The following is a 13,797-nucleotide window of genomic DNA, read 5'->3' as shown; positions in this document are numbered from 1 at the left end:
GATGCATACATTTCTTATTTAATAAACTTACTTAATTGCTTAAAATAGATTCTCTTTGCATGGGCGGAATCAGTATTTAACTTTTAGGGGGTCCAAATATAAAGTATTAGGGAGAATTTTACAAATGGTCATTCAACTATGACTCATTTGACACTTTGGTCACTGAAGTTTCAAATATATCACTTTGGTCACTCAACTATTACACTGTCAATCACTTAAGTCACCCAAAGAGTATTTTTTATAATTTTTTTAACGAAAAAAATTAATAAAGTGACTTAAGTGATTGACAGTGTAATAGTTGAGTGACCAAAGTGATATATTTGAAACTTCAGTGACCAAAGTGTCGAATGAGTCATAGTTGAGTGACCATTTGTGAAATTTTTCCAAAGTATTAATCATATAGCCGAATTACTATAACATAATTTAAAAGTCAAAAAACCACAGTAGAACAATAAAAAAAAATTGTATATAAACAATGACTAAAATCTAATAAAGCATAAAAGAGAACAGAAAAAATTGAAATGGTATAAGGACTTAATTGATGATTTGATCAAATGAAATAATAAATAAGTATAGATAAGTAAGAAAGATAATTATATTACCGCGAAGGCAAAAAATTATATATCGCGAAACACTATGAATGATGAAATCATACAATACTTCTATTACTTTCTGCAAATTGAGAATTTGATAGAAAGAGAACTAAGATTACCAATTGATTCCGATTAATATAGAGGAGCCATAGAAAACGTAGTTAATGACTTTGACTTTGTTCTCTTATTATATTAATTCTTTATAAAATGATTACAATTATTACCTTTTTCTATCTATAACCTTTTTTTATGGTTGTTGGTTGTCTTTACTCCGCGATATTCGGAGGAAAATTTAGGGTTGGAAAACAGAGTTTTGTTGCTTTGGCTTGTCCGGCGGCGTTCCCACGTCGATGGAGGCTTCTGGCTGCGTCGGCGTATGGTGGACGTTGCCGGACAAGTGGTGGACTTATTAGTTTCTTTTGGGGTGAGAGAGTTTCGGCGACTGCAGCATCGAACTACGACGGTTTTCTTTCTCAGGCCTTTGGCTGGGTCACGACAGGGGTGGAGGATTCTGGTTATGGATCTGATGGGTGTGAGCGGCTAGGATGGTTTCACTCTGAGGTGGAAGGGGATAGTAAGGTGGAGAGTCAAAGGTTGGTGGTGGTTAGCAGATCCAGGCCTATGATGGTAGTGCAGATTGCTCCATCTTTCATGGTTTTCGATGTTCTTCTTTGTCAATGGTCCAGTTTTGATCCTAGATCTGGTCGGAAACTATGTAGAGAGTGGAGGTGGAAGACCACACGACGGGCTTGGGTGGCTACAATGGGGTGAGATTGTGCGGCTGGGCTTAAGGCGGTAGTTTGCTGGTGGTTGGGGTCTGATGTTGAGGAAATTGGAAGCGTGTTGCGGTGGCCGAATTCTCTTTTCTATTAGGTTTTTAGTTTGTGGTTTTTGGTTAGGTTTTTTAGGTTTTGGTTTTTGTTTAGGTATAATAAGTCCCTCCTCAATTGAGCGAGGGTTAGGTTGTTTTGGTTTCATGGGTGTGCCATTGTTATGGTGTCATCTTCGGGGACTAGGTGTTTTAAATTTGATGTTTTCTTGTTGTCAATGTAATGGGAAGATGCCCCTACACGTATACTGGCGGTTTTGGTATATGGTGTTGGAAGGGGATTGTCTCTTCTTGAGGTTGACTGGAAGGAGGTATCAAGACTCTTGGGGTAAGTGGTTTGTTTGTAGCCTTGAAAAAATGAGCCCCTTTCGGCTCATGGTATTTTTAACCGTTGGTTCTATTTTAGGGATATGAGTAGGTCCTCTTCTCTAGTTGGAGTAGTTAGGATATTATGGAGTCATCCCTGTAATCTTTTGATTGTTTAATGAAATTTCATATCTTCTAAAAAAAAAAACTATAACCTTTTTGTAACTATAAAAAAACTGATGATCACGTTGCAACTTGCAAGTATAGCTGGTTAGCGGTACATAATTAATAACTAAATATATACATATGTATGTGTGTGAAAAGGCTTTGGGGGCCTCAGACTCTGGTAGGCTCTCCTTAAGGTTTCTAGACGGTGCCTCGTTGGTTTCAGAATAGGCTTCGACTCTTCTCAATCTTTCTCTAGGGTGATGGCGGCTTCCTTCGGCATTATCTAGTATGTGTATGTTTTTGTCTACTTAGTCTCATTAACATCTCTCTCCATGGAAGGGATGCGATCGAGATCCCGACGATGGATTGAGTTTTCAAGCATGGTTGTCGGTCTCTCCTGGAATGGGGAGGAGTGGTGGTGCATCGTGGCAGCATTCCTTGTTGGTTGGGCCGACTTAGGACATATCGGAAATTTTTCTGGCTGAACTATGGTGGTGGTGGTCATGGAGTTTCATCGAAACGATGTAGGCTTATGTGGTTCTAGAATTCAGGTGTAGGGGGCTTGGGCTTTGTTGATTGCAACAATGAGTGGGTTGTGGCAGCCGGCGGCGTTGCTGATGACTTCTCGTCGGGATCGCTAAGCGGTGGCACAGTCAAAGCTGCACAGACCGTGGTGTACTCGTGTGGAGTCAAGTCTGGATTCTTCTCTGGTAAAATATATCTAGGCTTTGGGCCTAAGTCATTGGGCATGTTGTTAGGGTTTAGTAAGCCTCTTTAGGCATTGGGCTTTTTGTTACGATTTAGCAAGCCTCTTTAGGCATTGGACTTGTTGTTAGGGTTTAGTAAGCCTCTTCAAGTAGTTGATAGCCTTGGGGTAGCCCCCTCTATGTAGGGAGGTTCCAGGATTTAAGAATAAATTAAGGTTGGATTTTAAATTGTTCAGTGAAAACCCTAGTAGTGTTAGGTTACTATCAGGTTACTGGTTATCTTAGTTTTTCTCTCTAGATTAGTATTACGTAGGTAGCCTTAGGGCTCCCTTAGCAGTGAGCTAGTGATACAAGTTGTTTGTGCCTTTCATTGGTGGTCACTGTGTAATGTTAGCTACATTTCTTTTAATGGATTGACACCCATATTATTAATAAATAAATAAGGACTTAACTTTTACTAATGTAATCCTTAAAAAGTTAGAATAATTGAAATTCAAAAATTATTACAGTATGTACTTTATATATCTCAAATGATGTAATATTTACCATCATTTTAAGTTAACAATTTTTGACATGCCATCAAATTATTTATTATTATTATCATCATCATCATCATCATCATCATCATCATTATTATTATTATTTATCAAATAAATAATTCATATACAACAACTAAATCTATTGTGAGTCAAACTTACGACCTCCCACTTACAAATGGGAGACTTATGTCATTAGACCAAATAGTACTGGGCATATTATTATTTTTTTAAGTTGAATGAGTCTTACTGCATTTAATTACAAGAAGAACAACGAAGAGATGAGAAACCACCGTAGGTGATGGCATTCGATGCTTCTCTTGGGCTTTGGACGACTTTGAATGGTGGCTGGAGGCTGGGCAGCGGCGACAGGTGTCACTCTAGTTTCTGCTGATGGAATCCGAGGCCGGTTCATTCTGGGCCAGGTCAATGTTGGGCCTGTTTTTTAGTCTTTTGTTTAGTTTATCTTGTTTTGTCAATAATGCTCCTCCTTTTCGGAGGTTGTAGTGGGCCTCGGCCCTGTTTATGTCGTGATCTTTTTGTCATAACAGTGTGTTCAATCCAATAGCCAGTATTGATGTACACCAAGATGGTCTTAGGCGGATATACTGGTTTATTGGATGAATTTTGTTGCTTCAATTTGATTACGATGTAGTAGTCTAGGGACTCTAGCTAGTAGTCATTTTAGATGTGCAGTCAGTGCACTACTTGAACAATAGATGTAATGGGTGATTTTCGGATCCCCTAGCTTGACCTTGTATGGTGGTTATGATCTTTTCGATCACTGGAATATAATCCATTCCCCTAAAAAAAAAAAAAAAAAGATGCGAAATTGCATCCAAAAGCAAAGCAATAAAGCTGAAGATAGATGCAAAACTGCATTGAAAGTACACAAAAACAAGACCAAGGCCTCGTTTGGTTCACAAAATTGAGGGCTTGGGAAATGAAATGTATTATTTTTCTATATTTGGTGTGCACAAGGAAATGAACAATTTTCTTTTAAGAAGGAAAAATATGGGGGAAAGTAAATCCTCTCATCCTCAAGGAAAATTCCCACTTTCCCAACATTAAATGTGCATTAATTACATGATAAAAATACATTTATATCCTTGTTGAAAATTGTTATTGACAATTTTATTTGAAAAGTTTATGACTTGTGTTTTAATACATGAGGATATAAATAGAATATTAATATAATTTAGTTTCTTTTCCTTACACAAATCAAAAACTAAAATGGAAATAAATATATATTTTCCCGTTGCTTTCCCAATGTTTACAAACAGCGGAAAGGAAAGCTAGTGGGAAATTTGTTTTCCTTTTCTATGAGATTTCCTTAATTTCATTTCAGCGAACCAAACGAGACTTAAAATCCATTTTTTTAAATAATATTTCTGGGGAGGGCATAGACTTAGTCCTCTTCCCGCTTTGATAATAAAAAAATTAAAACGAAAAATATAAAATCCATATTTGGAATTTATAACACCACCAAGTATTCATGATATACTATGTTACGGACTTATGGAGTGAAAAATATGAGAGAAAATTAGCTGGGATCCGGTCCGTAATTCATAGGGCTGTCAATGGGTCGTGTTGGATTGGGTTCGTGTCGGGTCAATGATGCGGCTAAAATAGCCTCACAATTTAACCCTGCAAAATGTAGTTGTCAGTATAGGATAAGCAGGGATCGTTTAGCCCGGGGATTGTAGGGTACACCTACACAAAAAGGTCAATTAACAAATAAAAGAATAAAATGGGGGGTTTTCAAATTTGGTTCCTATTCTTCTTAAAATAAATACAAAACAAATAAAACTATATACAATGATCGACTTCCCTAACCTAAACCAATATCACTCAGAAATTACTAAGTGTAAAAACAGAAAATTCATTTCAACATGCTACAAAAATGTGCCCATCTTAAATGCCTAGATAAGAGCCCAAATGAAAAGCCTCAGCGGATCAATCCACTTATCTGATTCATTCTAATGTAGGCATGGATCGGAAAAGTCCTTACCAAGCCTAATACTACTAATTTTTGAAAACACTCAGCGTAATTCTCTTAAACTAGTAGTATTATCTAACCCTCGAATCAACTCACACGTGCAAATTAACCATTAGACATAGAATTTAACACGTAATTTCCAGAATCGTTTAACCATTGAACATAGTTTTTACCACTTTTTAGAACTAATTGCTACTTGTTTAACTCAGCGCCTTAACAAATAACAATTACTCTTGGCAAATTAAGAAAACACACAAGAACTCTCACCGTTATTCTAGCATGCAAACTTATGAACCTAACTCTGAAAATTACCTAAACACGGAAAAGGGCACAAGATTGTAACATGCATCATAAAAGAATTCTCGAAATTAACTCAATAATAAACTGAAAATCTCAAAAATATTAATAAAAATATTCTGAAAAATCCTTGTTTCCAATTACACAACTTGCAAATTGAAACACACAAAACCGAAATAAAAATTGCAAGTAGAGTCATAGTTACACTTTGAAGCTTTCCTCAGCGGCTTAGCAACACGGTGATGAACTCGTCTCTACTGTGGTGGTGGAGCGTCCTTGACTCAGCGCCTAAGAGCTTTGTAGATTGATGGATGGATGGTGTCACGGTCTTGTAGGTGATGGAAGTTTAAGGAGTGAATTGGGCAGAGTCTCGGAAAAGTTTTTGGCCAGGAAGTGATAGGCAATGAATTATCTTGGCTGGGAAGTGATCTTGGCTGGGAAGTGATAGGCAATGAATTATCTTGGCTGGGAAGTGATCTTGGCTGGGAAGTGATGCCAATTCTATTCTGGACATTGCCTATTTATAGGGGAGCATTGGTTGGCTTTCCCAACTGAAACGTCTCCTTTATGGCCTTAACTCCTCTCATAATGGGGCAATTCCTTTAATTTCCAAGCTGAAACGTCTTTCTCTTATTTATTTTCCAGTTGAAACATCTTTCTCTTTTATTCCTCAACTGAAAACGTCTTTCTCCTTTATTCCCCAATTGAAAACGTCTTTCTCCTTTATTCCCCAACTGAAAACATCTTTCTCCTTTATTTCCCTTCTTCATTGCTTGGTCAAATATCTTAATTGCTTTATTTTATGACTCCATCATTGCTGTTTCCAAGAGTTCCACCAGGCAAGGTTTCCTACAACAAGCAGGAGAATATCAGAATTTTCTAGAGAAAATAAAGGGAATTAAAATGTAAAGACCGCAAAAATAGTTGACAGTTAGGAATCCTGATCCAGCTAGGATTTTTCATGAATTTTACTTTTTCTGCCTATTTCACTCCAAACACTCAACAATACTCTCAAAATGACTTAATGACTCAAAACACTAAACTAAGGGAGAAATAAGGCTAAAATGAGGCACATAATCAATAATATCGTCACACTTTTTGGTCCTATCAGTCAAGGTCTTTGTCGTGTCGTAAGATACAAACTCAAACCCAACCCATTTAATAATCGTGTCAAAAATTTAAACCCAAACCCAACCAATTTATTAAACGGATTACCAGTTTCCAACCTGCTTACCCTATTTAATAAATAAGTCGTGTCGTGTTTGATAAAATAATTTGAGGTTCACATCCAAAACCAATTGGCAATGGATGGAGTGGCCCAAACCCTTATAAACTCATAGACAAGGTCTCATTTTTCCCATGTGGGATGTATATATATTCTCAACACGCCCCCGCACGTGTGGCGAATTTTCAAGCCATACATGTGGACAACTTGGGTGACGTGGAGCCCGTGTGGCCGTTAGGCATGCACAAGTGGGTAACTTGTCTCTGATACCATGATAAAGTAATCTGGGGTTCACATCCAAAACCAATTGACAATGGATGGAGTGGCCCAAACCCTTAGAAACTCATAGATAAGGTCTCATTTTTCCCATGTGGGATGTATATATATTCATGAAAGCTGAGCTATGAATCAGAGACGAAGGAAGAAGAAGATGAGAGAAAGGGAGAGAGGGAGAAAACGTGAAAAATGAGAGGACTACATTATTACTGAGTTGATCATGAAATTACAGAATGAAGGCTTTTATACTATTCTAAAATAACCACACCTACCTAATACCTATTATACCCTTAACATCCCCCCTCAACCATATGCTTGGGTACCAAGCATAATGGTTGGAACAAAGAAAAACCCAGCTAATCTAGCAAAAACTAAACCAATTGAAAAACAAAACCCAGCACTGCAGCACCTTTGCATACTCCTTTACGTCACCAACACCTCTATCATTTAGTCATTCATTCTATCAGTCTCTCAAATTCTTGCATTTTCTCAAGGATTGATGGTAGATACTTGTGAACTAGCAGAATGAGCACCAAAGTTTGTGGATGTTCAACTTAATGAACTCAAAAATTTTGCAAGGAACATAACCCATTCACATATCAGCAAGTTTCATGAAACTTATTGAGGTGGGAAACTGGTCAGTTGCACTTCTTCTGATTCCAGGTAGGGTACCCATGTCATAATGCTACATTTTCTCATCCACATTTAACCGGACAACTTCACTTGCTTTCTTTTTAAGTAACTCACCAATAGTGATATCTCCACCAGGTCAGAAAGAAATACACCATCATTAGATCTATACTGCATCACAGATTGATCACCATAAAAAAAAGATGCCTCCATACAACTTTTTTTTTTTGGTGAGATACAGCTCAGCCTTATCTACCACATCCAATTCTTCACTACCACAACACAAACCCAGATTTAGGCATCTCATCACTTACAAACTCAGAATCAATTTAACCAAAATCTTCAATTCAGAGACTTCCTTCACACTAGAGTCATTCTCACAATCCAAAACACCATGAGCTGACATCTTCTACTATCCCACTTGTCAAGTCAGAACCATCCATCCAGAAAAGAAAACAAACTTCAATATTCAACTAAATCTTATTCTATAACATCCACTTAATTCTTCTTCTTCAAAAATTCATTCAATTGTTCTTTAGACTATGTACAACTAATCATCTACTTCTTCAAAATTCAACCAATACTTCAAAATTCAACTCAACTCTTCTTCTTTCATTCTTCAAACTATATACAACTAATCATCTACTTCTTCAAATTCAACCAATTCTTCTTCTGCAAAATTCACTCACTTCTTCTTTCACAAATATTTACAACTAATTCTTCTACTTCAAAATCCAATGAATTCTTCTTCTTCTTCTTCAAAATTCAATTCTTCTTCAAATATTCTATCAATATACTTCATCATAATGACGTGCAAGGTAGACGGATGAAACAAAAACGACTTAGGCAAGATCCCATAATACTATAATAGACTAGCACATTAGCAGTATAGTGAAGCGGAGCAACAACAATTGCAGAGAGCAGATGAACAACGAGTAGAGATGAGTGAATCGGAAAGAGATTACCAAACTCTCTGTGATTGTATCAAACCATGGAGATGAATCCGCACTCAAATTCCGGTGGAGGGAATCGCTTGTCCGCACTCGAATTGGAAAATGACGTCGCACTGAGCAAGGCCTTGGAAGCTTGATACCGATGACTTTCAGATTCCAGAACAGAACAATTGTGACATTGAAAAACTCAAGCTTCGAGCAAGGATCCATGGCAGAGGGAGAAACTGAATTTGGGGGTTAGAGTTTGGAATTGGGGAAAATCAAAATTGAATGAAACAGATAAACACGGAAGCAAAAGATAGAGGAAGCAAGAACATCTAGGTCATCGATCGACCTGAGCTCCTGATACCATGAAAGCTGAGCTATGAATCTGTACATACTAGGGAAGTCTCCACCAGGTTTGGCACTATCAATTAAGATCCTTCGGTACTCCCCAGTAGTATACCATGAGCCGGGTTCACGACCCACCATGACATGACTCGTATAGGATGTCACCCCTGGCACAGCCCATCTAATTACACAAACAAGAGAGCTGATATGGCATCAGCAAAACAACCTATGTCCCACATCGAGGATAGGGGAGACTCCTTCCCCATGCTCGAGTATAAAGGCATTAGCACAACTACCTTTGACAGGTAAGATAACTCCTTTATCCACTATTTACTCGATACTCTTATATATTAGTTTCTCACTCAGGCATCGGAGAGGCGTAAACCGTCCGGTACGGTTTACCCCTCTAACGCTGTATTCTTGATTCAGGATCTAGGAGTAGAATCGGTACCCAGAGAAAGCCACCAGAAACATTGGCGCGCCAGATAGGGGAGATCCTTCATGACAGAGCCGGAAGAAATGGCAGGAAAGGGTAGAAGTGTCGCCCGGGCACTGATATTCTCTCCGAGTACTTGATCAGAAGAAACGCCAAGAGTCGGAAGAGAAACGCATGGTCTCGGATTCCAGGACCCACAGAGCACAGACAATCCATCAATCACCCAACACCCTCAGGCCCCGGATCATGTAGCTCCGGTATTGGAGTTGGAATCTATGCGAGTGGAGATCGCAGCCTTCCGGGAACAAGCCAGGATTGATCAGGAACAACAAAGAACCGATAGGGAAACAAACCGCCTTTCGCAACAAAGACTGTAGGAGTTGGAAGATGAAAACACTACACTGGCCCGAGCACTGGACAGGAGGCACCAGCACAACGAGGCACTCACCCAAGCCCTGGCTAGAGCATCCCAAGTAGCAACAGACGTAAATGCTGCTCCGGTAACGGTAGGCCTTGGCCTCGCCCCAACCTCGTCTACGGAAGGCAGTCACCGGATCATCCGGGTACCGGTAGACTTGTTCCCGGAAAGATTGAGGCATCTACCACCACCGTTACCACAGCCAGTTCAAAGTGACCCACTGGTAACCGACCTAAACACGGCGTTGCTTTTGCAAATGAGCAACTCTTTGCATGCCCTGCAGGCAAGGGTAGAGGCCACAGAGAATAGGGACACCCGGAGAGCATTGACCACGTACGAGGACCGTCTAGGTCCTTTCACCCAACAAGTTAGAGGCGTCATTCGAGCGAATATATCAAAACCACTGAAGATTGACTATACAGGCATCGGAGACCCTTACCAGCACCTATAGGCCTTCCGATCGCAAACAAGCGCTAAGGGATATACCGACGAGGTGTGTTGTAATATGTTCCAGGAGACCTTGTCAGGGGAGGCTTTGAGTTGGTTCTACGAACTGTCGGCCGGTTCTGTAGGGAACTTCAAGGAACTAGCTGACAAGTTCGTAGCTCGATTCATCTTGCGTACCGATGGGATACACACCCCAAAGGGCCTGCTAAAGGTCCAGCAAGGGGAGGATGAAACTTTGAAGTCTTTTGTTAATCGATGGCAGGCGGCTACCGCTAAGTGCCGAGACCTTAATAAGGAACTAGCGGAGCTGGCTTTTAGGACGGGCTTAAGGCGTGGAGAATTTCTCTACGGGATTAATCATAACCTCCCTGCTAATTACGACGAGCTGATGGCTACGGCCATCAGACACGCCTAGGCCGAATTCGAAACGTATGGGGACACACCCAGACCAGAGCTAAGGGTTTCCACCCCGGCCCCAGTGGTCAGGGATGAGCCACGAAAGAGGGAATGGGTCCATAGTCAGGACCGGTCACCCCATACCTCGAACAAGAGAAGCAAAGAGTCCTCGTCCAGGTCCAACAGTTATGGAGCAACTCAGCCTCACAGGGAGCAAAGGGCACAGCAGACCCCGCGAACACCACCACCACCCCGGTATGAGGTGTTCACTATCCTCAACGCTTCATACGAGACTATTTGGAACGAGAATAAGGATGAGATATGGGGACCACCACCGAGGAAGTTCCCGAAGAGTAAACTTACCCAGCAGGATACCGGAAGGTTCTGTACGTATCACGAGGATGCTGGACACAATACCAACCTCTGCATGGCTTTAAAAAATACTATCGAGTCGCTTATCCAGAGGGGCAAGCTTCAGCGGTACCTGCCTGGAAAAGAGATAGGAGCTATAGAAGTGTACGGCCAGATCTTCACGATCCACGGTGGGGGGCCCAAAAGAGCTGCCTCCCCAGAGGAGGAAGTGAAATTCTAATTTCGGTCATCCGGAAGTTTTCAATTTCCACAAGGCCCCGCAACAAGACGAGGGCACCGGGTGGAAATCCGTCACATTCCTGCAGGAGGAGGAAGCTGATCTGAAGATGCCCCATGATGATCCCTTCCTGATCACGCTCCAAATGGACCATTACATAATGTCCCGGGTACTCGTGGATACTGGGGCCTCGTTTAGCGTATTATTTCCCGACGCATATAAAGCTTTGAATAGAGGAAGGGCCAAGCTGTCACAAGATAATGAGCCCCTCATTAGCTTTTCAGGAGATATCGTCCATCCACTCGGATCGGATTATCTATCGATCACGGTAGGGGAGAGTCCGAATTGTTCAACCATCAAAACAGAGTTCATTGTAGTTGATTGTGCCTCATCCTATGATGCTATCCTGGGTCGACCGGCACTCTGGCGTCTGAAAACCTTCATTGCAGGTCACATGTTAGTAATGAAGGTGCCAACCCCGGTTGGCATCGCTACCATTCGGGGTGACCAGGCTGCGGCGAGGCAATGCTATTCTTTGACTGTATCTCGTGGCAAGGGAAAGTCTGAAATGTTGCCCGTAGCTACTAACCCTCTGACAGACAGGTACGAGGATCCCAGAAATGATACCGACTCTGACGAAGAACGACCCGGTGCCGTGGAAGACATTGAAGAGGTAGTACTTTCAGAACAGTTCCCGGACAGGACTGTCAGGATAAGCACCAAGCTACCTCCGATTATCAGGGAAGAGTTGATTTCATTCCTTCGCTCTAACGCATCCACTTTCGCCTGGTCATACGAGGATATGCCCGGTATACCAATTGAGATAGCCACGCACAACCTTAGCATTATTCCTTTCTCGGCACCGGTAAGACAAAAGAGAAGAGCCTTCACACATGACAAGTACCGGGCTATCCAGGTTGAAGTGAAGAAGTTGATGGCCATCAACTTTGTCAGGGAAGTGACATCCCCCTGATGGTTAGCCAACGTGGTCGTGGTACCAAAGAAATCTTCGGGATCATGGCGCATGTGTGTGGACTACACAAATCTCAATCGAGCATGCCCTAAGGATAGCTTCCCGCTCCCACGAATTGACCAGCTAATTGACTCCACTGCTGGATACCGGTTACTCAGTTTCATGGATGCGTTCAGTGGATACAACCAAATTCGAATGAACCCTATGGACGAGGAACACACTGCCTTTACCACAGACAAAGGTCTCTATTGCTACCAGGTCATGCCCTTCTGATTGAAGAATGCAGGCGCCACTTATCAGCGACTTGTCAACTCCATGTTTGAAGAAGTCATCGGTACTATCATGGAGGTATACGTGGACGATATGCTGGTAAAAAGTTTGACCTCAGAGGATCACGTAAGCAACTTGTCAATTGTCTTCGCCATCATATTACATAACGGAATGCGGCTTAACCCACAGAAGTGCATCTTTGGGGTCGAGGTAGGAAAGTTCCTCTGCTACATCATTAGCCACAGGGGAATTGAGGCCAATCCAGAGAAGGTGCAGGCTATATTAGACATGGTATCCCCAACTTACCGGAACGAGGTCCCCAACTTACAGGTAAAGTAGCCGCCCTGTCAAGATTCATCTCTAGGCTGACGGACAAGTGTACTGCTTTCTTCAGGCTGCTAAAAACCCAGCACGTCGAGGTAATAGCTTGGACCGCTGAGCACGAAGCTGCTTTCCTTGACCTAAAGGCATACTTGGCAGAGTTACCTCTACTTTATAAACCTGTTCCAGGAGAAATGCTATGCATATATCTTGTGGCATCTTCGACGGCCGTGAGCTCCGCTCTGATTAGGAAGGACTCCGATTGCGAGTACCCGTTGTACTACGCTGGAAAAGGTTACACTGGTGCGGAATCCAGATACCCGGACATTGAAAAAATAGCATTGGCTCTCCTGGTATCGGCCCGGAAGCTTAGACACTACTTCCAGGCACACTCAATCACCGTTTTCGCCAATCACCCATTGAGGCAGGTTTTGCAGAAGCCAGAGACATCAGGCAGGTTAATTAAATGGGCCATCGAATTGGGGGAATTCGATATCAGGTACCAACCCCGGACAGCTATGAAGGGCCAGGCAGCGGCAGATTTTATTTCTGACTCAATTCCCTCTCATAACCCACCCCCGGGATCACCTGAGCCACCAGCCCCGGATCCACTTCCAAGCACTTGGCGATTGTATGTTGATGGAGCGTCTAACAAAAGGACAAGTGGCGCCGGTATCCTGCTAATTAGCTCGGACGATCAAGTCTACGAGTACGCCCTCAAATTTGCCTTCAAGGCATCCAACAATGCCGCAGAATAAGAGACACTCATAGCAGGTCTACAGATCGCCCGGGAACTAGGTGTCCAGCACCTTAGTATCTTCAGTGATTCTCAGTTAGTCGTGAACCAGGTCAGCGGTAACTTCGAGACAAAGGAGCCCCACATGTCCTCTTACCAGGCTCTAGCCTGGGCACTAGTTCAGAGATTTACCTCCTACATTTTCACCCAAATACCGAGAGCAGAGAATGACAAGGCAGATGCCCTTGCTAAGATTGCGGCAACTTCTCCAAGCCCTACCTACGGGGCCACCAAGGTCGAAATACTAGAAAAGCCTAGCACTTCTAAAACGGTGTCAGAAATATTCACGGTGGACCACACAG

This window comes from Rosa chinensis, chromosome 4 (assembly GCF_002994745.2).
Source record: "Rosa chinensis cultivar Old Blush chromosome 4, RchiOBHm-V2, whole genome shotgun sequence".
NCBI classification, from domain to species: Eukaryota; Viridiplantae; Streptophyta; class Magnoliopsida; order Rosales; family Rosaceae; genus Rosa; species Rosa chinensis.
Note: the sequence above shows the minus strand (reverse complement) of the source record.